General features: G+C 36.9%; 1 protein-coding gene across 4 annotated transcripts in view; it reads right to left on the reverse strand.

Moving 5' to 3' along the window:
* The window catches only part of CACNA2D1 (calcium voltage-gated channel auxiliary subunit alpha2delta 1), a 363,361-nt gene that overhangs the window by 61,287 nt on the left and 287,632 nt on the right, over positions 1–14,442 (reverse strand). The gene's annotated exons all lie outside the window — the stretch shown is intronic.

A 14,442-nucleotide genomic window follows, 5' to 3' on the forward strand; every position in this document is an offset into this window, starting at 1 on the left:
TATAACTTGTAAATCACTTAGTCAGTTTTGTGTTTTGCAGTGTAGGCCAGGGAGATGTTATGTAGTTTTCAAACTGCCCCAGCTAAAATTTTGAATGCATTTTTTTCCTTACATTTTTACATCTGTGGACAGAAATTTGAAGATGGTTTTGGATTTTGCTGTGAATTAACTGAGAACAGATTATGACTGATTTGAACTGAGAACAGAACTGCAGAGGACAATCTGAAAACACAATATACCAATAAGGAAACCACCTAGGATTAGCCAATAGGATACACCAAATACAGAGAGTCACCTAAATTCTGCCTAATAATCTGTCATGCTGAACTCAATTCAGGACATCCAGGGACACAGTCCTGAACTATTTAGGTTAGAGCTGTAAATGTAAAGCAAATTTTTTTTTTTTCTTCCTAGAAGAGAAATAGAAGTTCTGAGCTTAACAGCAGGAGCAAGACTCACAACCGTCTGCTAGAAGACAGTTTTAAGATCCCTTAAGCCATCTTTTATGCATTACATAAAAGGGACATAACCCATTTTCCTTCTCAGGCCATGAGGGCAAGTGGCACAGTATGGCTCACATCTCAATGGCCACACCACAGTGCCATCCTCCCTCCCTGCCTGGCCCCATCTCAGGTCATCTCACTATAGGATTTTTTGGGAACATGCCCTAGCTCATGCTATCTCATAACTGAACACTGACATTGCTGAAAGAACTGACTGCCACAGGCCAGGAGCCATTCTGTTGGGTCTGTTAACAATTGCAATTTTGGATAACTGGACATTTCTGCAGCCTGCACCTTGGCCCTGGATCATTTATTGGTTTGGACAGAGCTGTCTGGTTCACTCCTGCAAGTAAGGCTGGTTTTCTTGCGATAGAGCCCTCAGGCCCAGCTTTTCAAAATTACTGGGACAGTGGTGCCACTAAACTTATAAATGACGGTTCAGTACTTGCACAAAAGGAGGGATGAGTTCATGATTCTCAGTTTGAGCACATTCTTAACTTCCCCAGCTTTGAATGCCAGGCTCAAGAAAGTTCAGAAGTTGGAGATTCAGGCTTTTGTATCTAACTGTCAGGCTGCTGATGCATTTTGCCATTAATAGTAGTTGGGAAAAAGAAAGAGAGATGACCTGAGCAGCAGGGAATGACACCTAGTCAGGTGCCAAAGTTCTGAAGTTTGAAAGGTCTAGAACTCAGAAAGCAGAATTGACACTTTAATGTCAAATTAGGAAATAAAAGTAATAGCATCACACAACAGCAGATATGTATCAAGTTATATTTTTTTTTATATTTATGATACATTAAGATCTTTCCCTTGCTGTGGGTACTCTCCAAAAGTATGTGTAGACTTGGGGTAACTGAGAAGAAAAACCCACATGAGAAACAATGAGAAGGAAAATTTAGCTCTCAAATATTTAAATGCAAAGGTAATTGCAGGCTGGACATCTTTGAATTTTTAGCCATGAAGAAAGTATAAGCCCATAGGATTTGAAAATCCATTTGACACCACTCGAGTGTTTCCATAAGTGACCCTCTATACTCTGATTCAGCAAGGCACATGACTGTGCAAGTGTCCCCTTGAAACCAAAGGAAAATCTTTTAACAGAGGCATGTATTTAAAGAAAAATAGAGCAGGTCCTTGGAAATACTATTTTAGACATTCATCCACAACAAATTATTTCTTCCAAACTTTCCATGTGTACTTGAAATGTTCCCTATCATTAATATCTTTCATTCACTACAATTAAACTTCAAACTTTAAACTGCAATGCTAGCTTATTAATTCATAGTCTAATTATAGTCTGTATAATTATAGCCTAATAACAAAAAGAAATAATGACACTCTAAAAATCAGCTCACATTACAATCTAATGCTAACCCTCCCTCTATCTTAAAATAAAAATTGCACTTATTGTATGTGATGAGATTATTGGAGAATCTCACTTTGGATATATTTGGATATATATCAGCATATATCTATACTGATAATATGGGCTCCAAACCCTTTAATGGTGTTGATATATTGAGAAAATAGGATCAAGAGCACTGATGCATGTTGTAGTTGTAAGGAATGATTCTAGAAAAGGAATGAAAAAACTGGTTTTTATATAAATTATACCTGAATTATTAGAATTATACCTGAACATGTAACACACATATACAATGAAAGGTACATATTCATGGAAGTTGTGACTGCCATAAATCCATGATATATGTTTTGCTAACTGCAAAGTGTTTCAAAAATGACAAAAGGGTTTTTTTTTTGCTTGGGTTTTTTTTTTTCCTTAGCTTGTTTCATTCCCTCACAAAGAAAACATCTACATGAAAATGGGGATATTTTCTACAGCAGACTAATGGTCAAAACACTACTGTAGTTATACTGAAAAATTTCAGAACTAACATTCTCACAGAACTAAAAACAATATACTAATTCAGTCTCACTGTCCTACAACTTCGTAGTGCCACCTTGTGGAACCACAGCATCTCATTCCCTACTCACAGAAGGGCTGATGTGCGGTGCCCCTCGCTCTGCTGCCACACAGCTGCAAGAATGAAATTGTAAATTCCCTGCTGACACCTGCTAGCCTACCCCTGCTAAACTGATCCTAATTATATAGCATGGACCACTGATTATGTGATTCTTTAATTCTTTACCTAGTTTAGACATAAGCTTTGATGGGCCTCAAGCATCACAGGAGTACAAGCACAGTTTCATGTGCTCACTGTAACACAATTTTGGACTACTACATAATGATGAGGAAACAGTGTCCTCTGTACTGCAGAGTCTCCTCAAGTAAAATGAAGTTTTTGATCTCAACATTTTCTGAGTTTGGATATGAATCAGCTCTGTTTTATTAGCTTTGTGTAACATATTGCTTAAGAACAGCAATAAGAAAGAGAAAGGCTGTACTCCCAAAACCACCAGCAGGACTTCACATTGATGTGCTTGAATTTTATGTTTGAGTCTATGCCCATGCCAAGTCTGCCAAAAAAGTGGGGTTTGGTGCACTGCCCAGCCTTTGGAGCAGCTCTGTCAGCAGAGCCCATATGCACACACAGAAATCAAAGCATTGCTCCTTCCCTCATCCCTTTTTTTTTGCAGCCACAGGAGCACAGGTGCAGTCCCAGCACTTTGTCTGGGACTGTGCCAGCTGGCACAGGCCAAAAACCTCCCAAATTTAACTCAGTTAAACCCAGAAATTATTGAATAATTGTGGCTGTAGATAGCTCAAGGGATATGGACACATTGAGGGCACATTCCTTCTCCCAGGATTTCCACCAGAAGGGCTGTCTTCATCACCCCAAATCAGAAATCCCTGTGAAGCACTCAGGTGCATCAGGTGATTTTCCAGCTCATCATCCTCCATCCCAGACTTCAGATAAAGAACATATTGGCATCTTTTTAACAATTCATCTGTTGAATGTTTTACTTGGACTCCCCATGTTGTATTTACTCAAACAGTTGATCTATTTTCCTCTTTGGGGAAATTTTCCCTGTTGAAATGAAAAACAATTAAATTCCTCCTTTCCCTAAGCTGCTTCTCCCTGACACTCATCATTTAGCATTCTCTGAAGAAAACAGGTTTTTTTTTCTGAGAATTCCTTGTAAATTTGGTGGTCCATATCAGGAATCAGACAAGGGAGTTGACAAAGTAATTCCCACTGTACTCTGGGTTAAAAGAATTTCTGGCATTTCTTTGATAGTCAAAACAACATTTGGAGGCAGCTGAGCAGCTGGAAAGGACTGGATTAATTAGAGAGATATTTACAGTTCATATTGTGACACTAAGTCCTCTTTTCTTTTTTTTTCATTGTCCTTGTAAATCCCAGGGAAGAAGAGTTACAAATATCATCCAAGTACTTAAAGGAATATTTCAATATGCCATTTCAAATATTAATTCTAATCACGTACTCTGCCTTTTTCCTTCCCACGCAAATAGTCTTGTATATTTTCTTCCTCAATTTTTTGCACCCATTTACTCCATTTCTTGTACAGCATGAAAAAGTGACTGAATCTTCACAGTTTCAAATGCCAGACAGTTTTACTAGGGGAGGGAAAAGAGTAGGTGGGAAAAGGAAGGACCTGAAAACCCTTATTTCCAGGAGAATCCATTTACAAGAAGTCTCCCTCTCTGGAATTATCAATTACACAAAATTCATGTCTACTTTTATAATTGGCTGATGCTCAAAGGAACATGAAAATTCTAGTTTAGACATAATCTTTCATGGGCCTGAAGTATCACAGGAGTACAAGCACAGTTTCGTATGCTTACAGTAATTTAATGTTGGACTATTACATAATGATGAGGAGACAATGTCCTGTGTACTGCACAGTCTCAGAATCACAGAAATTCTAGGTTGGAAGAGACCTTTAAGATCATCGAGTCCAACCCATGTTCTAACACCTCAACTAGATCATGGCACCAAGTGCCACATCCAGTCTTCCCTTGAAACCATTGAGGGATGGTGACTCCACCACCTCCCTGGGTAGATGATTCCAGTATCTGACCACTCTTTCTGTAAAATACTTCCTCCTTAATTCTAGCCTGTATCTCCCTGGGCACAGCTTGAGACTGTGTGCTCTTGTTCTGCCTGTTGTTGCCCGGAGAAAGAGGCCGACCCCCAGCTCACCACAGCCACCCTTCAGGAAGTTGAAGAGAGCGATGAGGTCACTCCTGAGTCTCCTTTTCTCCAGGCTGAACACCCCCAGCTCCCTCAGTCGTTCTTCGTATGGCTTGTGCTCCAAGCCCCTCACCAGCCTCGCTGCTCGCCTCTGGACACGCTCAAGCATCTCAATGTCCCTCCTAAAGCAAGGGGCCCAGAACTGGACGCAATACTCCACGTGTGTCTCCTCAAGTAAAATGAAGCTTTTGATCTCAACATTTTCTACGATGAGTTTTTGATCTCAACATTTTCATTTTTAGAACGAAAATTCTAAACAAAAATGATTCAGTGAGCTTTAGAAAGGGTGTGCCACCCCAAAGAGGTGAGGGCACTTTGTCCATGCTCCCTTCCTCTTTCTGGAAGACACCTGGGAAGAGAATGGTACCTCTGAAGAGGAAGATTAAGGGATGAAAATGCTGCAAGCTTTCCTTTTCTAGGTGGAAAAAACCCTAAGATTTACCGTATACTGATGGAAACTGAGCAGTGGCAGCCAGGGCTGTGCTGAGGGCAGCCTGACCTTGCCTCTGCTCGCAGGTCGGTGCCATCACCGGCCCCAGGCAGGCGGTGACGACGCTGCCTGTCAGCAGCTGGCAGAGCCTGAGCAGGGCTGAGAGAGAGAGAGAGGCTCCTGTGCACCCATGGAACAGAGAATGTCCTTCACAGCTAATGACTAACGCAAGCAGCTCATGCCCACTCGCTGCACTTCTTGCCAAAGTGCACCTGAAGTCTCAGGACTGTCAAAGAGAAGCATTGGATATGTACAGACAGCTGCCACCCATCCCGTGGGCTGCTAATGAGAAGCACAAATTTAATCATGACGCGGTTCACTCATACACTGAATGATATGCACTTTCATTTCTTTTCTAATCAGCTAAATAAATGAAATTTTCAGAAAGAAAATGCAAGTGATTTTCCCCTGAAATCCACAGGTAAAACAACCTGGAGGGGTGGGGTGTCTATAGCCTTGGTGAGTTGAACAGTTTGTACCACAATGATCTTAGTTAATTTAGATCTAAATTTTGCATTCCTAATGGCTGAAAGAGAAGAGCAGAGAAAATGTACTGCAATAAATCATACTTTATGTGATAAGGTGTAAGCCATTGCTCAGTCCATAATGTGACAGAAATGGATTTTAATGATTTTTGAACAAATCTTTTTTTTTTTTTGAAATAGAAACAAGGAAAAAGGTCTTCAGCCCTAATTATAAATATGATTCTTACAGAGAAATTTATTGTAGACAAAACATTGCCTTAGAGGGTTTGTCTTTGTTTTTTGCTTTCAAATGAAATAGCATCTACAGACTAAGTTTGTAACTAAAAGCATTGAGCTGATTTTTTTTCCTGTCTACACATAGGGTTGAGAATACAGTATTGTCAGACTGCAGTATACAATTCAAAGAGATGGCTTTAAAAAAGATTTACAAATAAACCAAATTCTTCCCTGTAACAAAAAAGGGAATATAAATAAATTCAGAATTATTTAAAAAATACATTTTTAGCTGTCACTCCAGTTTCTGTGGTCATTATGGCTTAGAAGTTTTTGTTAGCACAAGATTTAGGATGAGATTATGAAGGACAGAATTCCCATCTAAGCCTCAGTAAACACTGAATATATTACTTTGAATTTGAGACAAGGTTAACATGCATTTGAGTTAAACTGAAATTACTGACTTCAAACAGAAGTTGAATATAGAAACAGGAATGGAGGTACATAATAGGATAAGAATTCAAAGACTACATATAGGAACTGATTCTCTTCTGAAAAAAAAATAGTTTTGGGGTTCTTTTTTCCCTCTATTTTTAGAGCTCTGTTGTTTAAGCCTACAAAAATGTTTGTGAAAACCTTAAAATAATTAGAAGCTCATACTTCCCTCACCATGTAAGTACAAGATTGCAAAGTCAGTTGCTTGTTCTTCTATTATAGACAACCTATTGTTATAGCACATTCATTTCTGCATATTAAATTCTATCCTGTACCATGCAAAATATTTGAGAATATAACTCTGACTTACTGGAGATATGACAGAGCAGATTTTAGCCTTTTCTTTGAGACTAATCAGGATTCTAAATTCAAGTCTCCTTCTAAGCAGAGACTGGGGTATTTTCTATTTACCAGCAGACTCATTCCCTACTTGTAAGATTACTTTTTCCCATGTTTTTTTCAAAATAAAGGGCGCAATATTTTTGCAAAATGCTTTAGAAAAAGACCTTCTAAGTGACATTTAGTAGTTCTTACTCTGGATAAGACTTCTCAAACAGAGCTCTTGCCTCTCATGTGCTGATGTTGTCTCCTAAAAAGCAACCCCTCCTTACAACATCTGTATCAATCTTTAACACTCTACACTGAAGTTGCACAAGGTTTCCACTTGTCTGGGTGAAATGGGCAGTTCACCTACTTCACTTGCACTCTAACTTCTCATTTCACATTCCTGTCCTCTGTTATGCTTCTTGCATATATAAGCACATACTTCTTGCTATCCAAATGGATTGTAACTTCATTTTTTTTTTTAATTTTTGTTTTCTTAACTTCTTAACCTGTCACCTGTTTAGGCTGCTGAAAGCATTCAGCTTGTGCCACCCTCTGATTGTTTCAGCTGTTCTCTTATTCTCTTGCCCCCCAAAGAGATTTCTATTCTGCAGTTTCCCTCTTGGAGCTGCCCAGCTACAAACTCTTCACTCTGTCCACTTTTTCCAGCTGGGCATTGGCAAACCTTTCCATCTACTAACAGACAAATCCTCAACACCCACCTACGGGACGGCCTAAACAACATTTATAAACTAAGATTTCTATCAAGTTTTAGAGTCAATAAATAATAGTTAATTATTTTTAAAATATTATTCAATTGTAACACGTTAGCTATATTGAGTATTCTATTAAGTGGGCAAATTCTGCAATTTCTTCCCAAAAATTTGCATTTTAAACCAATGTTGTAAAGTTAACCTTTGAAAAACTCCAGCCTCAGTGATCATACAGTGTCAGAATGGGCAATTTTAAATAAAAGCATCTCTTAATCCTCATAAACATATAAATGGATTTTTTTTCTTGCATCATTTTTGGCTTCTCTATCTGCAGAAAACAATTCCTAACTTTCAAATTTTTTTCACTCTTTGTATTTTTAAATGAAGGGGAAATGTGAGCCATTCTTATGTGGTCCTTACAGCAAAACAACTTAAAACTTCTCTGTCTTAGTTGTCTGCAACTGACTCATCACAGCCAGTTTTTACTTATTCTACTTCCCCTAATAAACACTCGAAGCATAGAAAAATATTTATAACTGTAAATATATAAGGTCATGCAGATAAACTTATAATTTGAGACATAATTACTAAATATCTTTTAGCAGGTTAGGAAAATTTCTTATTCTAGAAGATGCCAATAACAGTTAATTTATATTTGAATTTTAAAACAAAATTATCTGTAAACCTAGGAGAAAGAAAATAATTTGAGTGTAAGATCAAGAAGATATTTTTATTACAAGGAAAGGAAAGTTTCATAACAGTAAAAAAGGTTAAGAGACTGACTCCAACTAACACAGAGAATTAGCTAGCTGAATGAGTAATGTAGGAAGATAAACTAAAGAATGAAGGATTAAAAGAAAAATGGCAATTTAGGAAGAAGAAAACATTAAGTACACAAGAAGAAACAGTTTGATGTAATATAGGATTAAAAAGATTTGGAAAATCAAGCACAGATACTGAGACTGAAGATGAACTATTAAAAGCAAAAAACCAACAAAACCTACAACAAAAAAATCCAAATATCTAGGGAAATAATATTCAGAATAAAGCAGATAAAACAAATATGGTTCAATAATATAACACAGTTCCAAAATGGTAAGTTATTCTCTATGATATATTTAACCAAATGCTGACATGGATTTGTCATGTATATATATATCTATATATAGATATATATATATGTGTGTATGTGTGTGTGTGTGTGTGTGTATATATATGTGTGTATATATATATATAATGCTCTGTTCCCTTGATACCATTTAAGTTTCTCTCACTGTTCAAGAGTGACAATGTGCCTTTATACACAAAAGGGGTGTAAAGAATAAATAATTAATATAATCTAAGATACACATTTAATTAATCTGAAAGAAATTAGCTTGTTTGGTTGACAAGAAATTAACCTGTTTAGTTGACAAGACAAAAGCTGCATAGCAAACGTGGATGAAAATTTCAACATAGAAATTGTTCCCTAAAATGGAAGGGATATTATTATGATAGGAATTAGTTGTTCTTGTTAAAGAATGTAAAATGAAAAGAAAAAAGAAACCCTAAACCCTCTAAGCCTACTTTGTCTTAAGGATATGGTGAAAGCTTTCTAAACGGGTGGCTGTTGAAATGGAAGAATGTAAATACCTAAGGGAGCTGTGGAACTGGATACCTTAAATAAGAGGTTACATAAACATCATTAGGCATGGCCTAGGTATTAAAAGGCTTGTTGCAGAAAGTCCCAGACCTCCAATTCTTGAATTACAGGAGAACATAATCAAATCACAAGGCATTTCACAGCAATTGCAAATTCCCAGGAATGAGTGCACAGTTAATGTGTGGGGAGGCTGAGACAGGACAGACCCAGTGATGTCTAGCCTCAACCAGCTATGCCATATGTAGCATTCTGTTTGCATAAATAAGCAAAATGCAGTCTGACTCTCTTGCATTTGTCCCAAAACAAACATAATGTGCTTTCTATATTAACTGATATTCTATCCCTGTTGCCTTGATTAATCATTTTATGCCATCTGCAGCATCAACCTCAATGTGATGCACCGAATCAATTGCTATTACTACAGTGTTTGGAATTGGAGATCAACAAAAATAGAAGTATCAAATAGCCTCCTCCATGCCAAATTTGAAGGGAACAAGCTGCCAGTTGGGTTTTATGTAACAGATACACATGAATTTAATAAAACTGATAAGGTTACTTTTCAACAAAGCTATATTAAAACTTTCATTAGTCTTCTGCAGTTCTCAACACCTCCACATGGATTTTTATCAGGCATGGGAGATAAAAATGCCACGTGGCAACCTAGAATCATGCTCATAATGAAACAGCAGCATAAAGAGAAACTCACATCAACAGGAGATGTGTGTGCAGACACATGCATGTAAAGGTTCTGCAAGCAGATCTTCCTAGAAGAGCCCCACTCAGCCCTGCTGCACTTTCTGCTGCAGCTCTTTGGGTCTGCAGCGAGCTCACCCAGGTGTCCACACACAGAACAGCACAGGGGATGAAATGGCTGAATGGAAAATTGAAAAAATACAAAAAAATATAATGGATATTATTTCTTTATTGAAGTCTCCAAGAAAGGCTTGGTGATGTCTGGTAATGTCTAAAGATAAAAGAGTCAGTGAAAGATCATGTAGGAAAGATGGGCAGGCTGCTGTAATCCAAGAGCATTGCCAGGGCATGGACACATGGTAGCCTAGCTGAGAAGATGACTGCTGAAAGAACAATGAATAGATATTTTTGAAAAAGTGTTTCTTAAAAATCACTGAACTCAGATTCCTAGCAGGGAAACACATCTTCAACAACCATCAGGTAATTGTGGTTCAAAATCTAAGTTTATGGGGGAAAAATGTGTGCCTAATATCATACTGAAAAAAAAAAAAAAAACAAAAACAACACTAATCTTACCCCCAGACTGTTATTGCATGGATTTATAAACTCAAGACTTACGTAGCTTAGTATTGTGCAGCTTGACAATTACCAAAGCATATTTGTGTAATGAGTGTCAAAGGAGGGAGACTAAGACATGGTGTATTTAAATTCATTTTTGTAGTCGAATTAATTTATGTAAGGAATCCAGAAACTGGGACAGTAGGTATATTGCAAACCCTTAATTTATAAGTGGAGCTAAGAGATAAGAAAAAATAAAAGGTAATTTGCATTTCGAATAAGATTCTTCTTCTGTGAATACTCTAATAACAGTTTCCACTTCTTACTTTGACAGAAAAAGTAATGGATTATGGAATTTTTGAGTACTGACCCAAGTTTCACCCAGAATATTTTAGATTTACTATTTGTGCATATCATGGAACATACAATAAGGTAAAATAACAGCTGGAAGGTGACAGATTCTTAAGGCAGAAGTGATTAGGAAAAGGTCTGGGGAGCAAGTTTAACCAGCCAGCTCAAGCTTTGTTCAACTGTTAATTTAATTACTTTGTGTTATATCCTGTGTCACAAGCCTACCACACACTCAGAAATGCCAAACCTGTTGGGATGCACCCTGACAGCTGTTCAGTTCTATTCAAAGCTGCCACCGGTGTTGTGAAAGATGCTGTTTCTATTTTTAAGCTCTGTAAGTGACCATATAAAGTTACATTTGGTCAGTCTGACCCCTGATGAGAATTCCACAGCTACCCAAAGTGGAAATGTCACTTTTTTGATGGTCCTTTGTAGTCATCTAGAACAATACATACACCTCTGCCTAAATAACATAATTTTGATTTTAGTTTTATTGACTTGCAATTATGCACTAATGGATTGAAACCAAAAAAGAAAATGGTTGCCTCCACTGGTAATGACAGGAGGAAGCTTGTGGGTTTTATTTTTTAATTTATTTTTTTTTTTAAATGAAAGTTTTACAAACTCTCTCTCATAAATATTTCATTCTATCACTCTATTGACATGCTGAATGTGTCCCATTTGGAAGAAGACAGCGGCAGCTCTGAGCTTCCCAGGGGAGTTCCAGCAAGCTGGAGCTTTCTCCCATGGGATGTCTGCAACAGCAGCAATTCTGTGCCCATCACACACAGATATTCTTAATGGAACTGAGCTGATGGAAAACTTCTCTTCACATCATTTCCTCTCAAATGATACTGTCAGAAAAATCTACCAAAAAATGAGGTCGTATTAATTATGGAAGATAATGCTGTGAGAATGGGACATAAGACCCAATTTATAGTTCTGCTCCCACCTGAGGGGTCAGACTAATCCCACCTCTGTCAGGTCGGTTCATCCAACCCACAAACCTCTGCCATTCTACAAAGCTTCAAACGACTAAAAGTGCATGAGGTATGTTTAAGGTCTTTTCCTACTCACGTAAATTGAGCAATCTTTCCAAATACAGATTCCAAGGGGAAAACTTGCCCCAAAGATCTGTGGTTTTCTATTTTCAACCTGGATCCAAAATTCTCACGATAAACGCCTACAGGGCATATATTTCAATTAAATTTATATTGCTATCTTCAAGTGAAGCCATCTGTAGGAGGAGTGCAAATAAAATGAAATTTAGCACCCTCATTCCTGAAATTTAGAGCATGTGTGGTATTTTACACATTTAATGTGAGTGCCCCAAATGTCACCATAAAGGTAAACATGCCAGTTTTTAAATATCAGGCTCAGCATGTAGTTGCAATATGTGACAATAAAATCTGGCTTTATAAAGGGAAAAAAGCATGCAAGGGTGAAACACAACTGTGATTTTCTTCTTCACACAGATAAGTGATCCTCCCCAAATCCGTGTTACATAAGTTTTATAATAACCCTCTTATTCACACTGTAAATTATTTATACAGACAGAAAACTATTATAAATATATCTGTATGCTATTTCAAACAGATTAAAATTTTGAATTTAAAAGGACTACTTTTCAGCTTCTAGATTCTAGGCTCTCTTTTAGTAGTTTTCAAGTGTTTATTGCATTATTTCACTTAACTTGAAGGTTGCACCAAGGACACTGCAAATGAGTGTACTAAATCATGTTACTTGATGGGCTGAAAATCAAGCTTCTTTCATGGCATGGATTTACAAATTAATTGACATGAAAAAGAAAATACTTATATAGCTGAAGCCATTTCACATCGGGAAGATGGAAACAAGGATTAAGAGATTTGAAGAAATGGTCTTTTGTTAGTATGAGAAAAAGAAAGTAAGTTTACAACTCAGTGGTGCTAAGTGACTGAGTGTGACATAAGACAATAAAGATTCATCTTTTATATGCTTTATGCAAAAACACAAAGACAAGTGATCAAATAAATGCAGAGCCAGGCAAGAAGAGACATATGCTGATACACATTTATACCATGAACTGCTTCTTTGTAAAACACAGAAAAGTTTTTAACACCTTATTTTGAATAGTCCCTTTACAAATGATAAATATCAACATACTCTGAAATCCACTGGATATTTATGAACTAAATTATAAATTAACTGCAATAAAGACAACAGAAACTACACCCACATCTCTTTAAAATCTCATCATTTAATATAAGAAAGCAGCCTACTCTGCAATCTAAGGTAACACAATATTTGTGATTGTGACTTAGCAAGATTAAAAGTGTATGTGTATTTTTCATGTTGTCTACCAATTATGCTATTCTCTACTGATAATGAACTAACATTAAATTACATACAGAGGCAACAACAAAAGAGCTCACATGTCATCATTCTGGAATCAAGTGTAGCCTTACTAAGGAGAGCATTATCACAAGCATATTTTTTATAAGGCTTATTTTTAAAAATATTAGAATGTTATGAAAGATGTTGGGAGTTTTCATTGTGACTCCAAAAAAAGAATTTAGTGGCGCAGTCTCATTAGATGTTCTCTAACCATGAATTTCCCTTCAACACTACAAGGATTGTTACTGATTGAAAGAGATAAGGGGAAAGCAAATTGTTCTTCACATTCCACCTGCATAAACTTGGTACTGCAATTCCAATGTCACCTTGGAGAAAACCAGCAAGGACTGATATATAGCAACCCAGTGCTTCATTAGACGAGTTACAAATTGGAAGTTTACTAAGATGTGAACTTGTAGATGCATAGACCATAAACAGATGTAGAAAATGTGCCTTGAATTGCATTGGCAATGCATTAAATTATCCATGATAATATAGAGAGACACAGTGACCATTATTACCATTATACATTTGCTGTATGCAATAAAACCCTCAAAACTTCATTCACAAGAGGTAACAAGAAAGTGACTGTGCATAGTGTTGTATATTTAACATTATACATAAAGCCATCCCAACACTTGGCAGTGAAAATTTACAGTTTATAAGGTTGCAGTAAAATAATACTTTAAAATCAGTACATCCTACATTTCATTTATTATACTTCACAGAATAATCAACCATCAGGCATGACGTGAGTAAGATCAAAAATCTCAACCCTCCAAATCTCTTTTGTTGTTTGGACTGAATATTTTACTACAGTTTCCTCCTAACACAGTAAATTAAATGAAAAAATATAATAAGAAATGAATCATACATCTCCTCCCCTATGGGGGTATTTCCAATAACTGATGGCTGTTGTTGTAATGTGATAAAAGCTACCACTATCTATCTACTACTATCCAAATTTGAAGAGGAATCTCTGTTTATTTTCAGAGTACAGCCATGTGCATCACACATGGCTACGACTTCCATTATCTTTCCTAACTGAGAGTTTGAAAAGTCCTTTCAGCTCAGACACAAAGATTACCAAAACCCCACCATATCATTCTGTGTGAAGCACCACTGTAAAACAGCCACCAAATGATTATTCAAGATCAGTGATTGAATCACCGGTCAAGACACAAAATGAGCATCTCCAGCTCTACTTTTGAAAGGATTAATTCAAACATATGAAGATTTCCAATGAAATACTTCCACTGCTTCATGCATATACATCCAAGGCAGCTGCCTTCATGAATCACATTCTAACTTTCACCTGCTTTTTTTGAATACAAAACAAAAAATAACTCACAAAACCCCACAGATGGTAGGCACAACCCCAGGCACTGGAAAAGGTAAATGCCTAGTTGCAGTGTGAATCC

The sequence above is a fragment of the Melospiza melodia genome, chromosome 4, assembly GCF_035770615.1.
Source record: "Melospiza melodia melodia isolate bMelMel2 chromosome 4, bMelMel2.pri, whole genome shotgun sequence".
NCBI lineage: Eukaryota > Metazoa > Chordata > Aves > Passeriformes > Passerellidae > Melospiza > Melospiza melodia.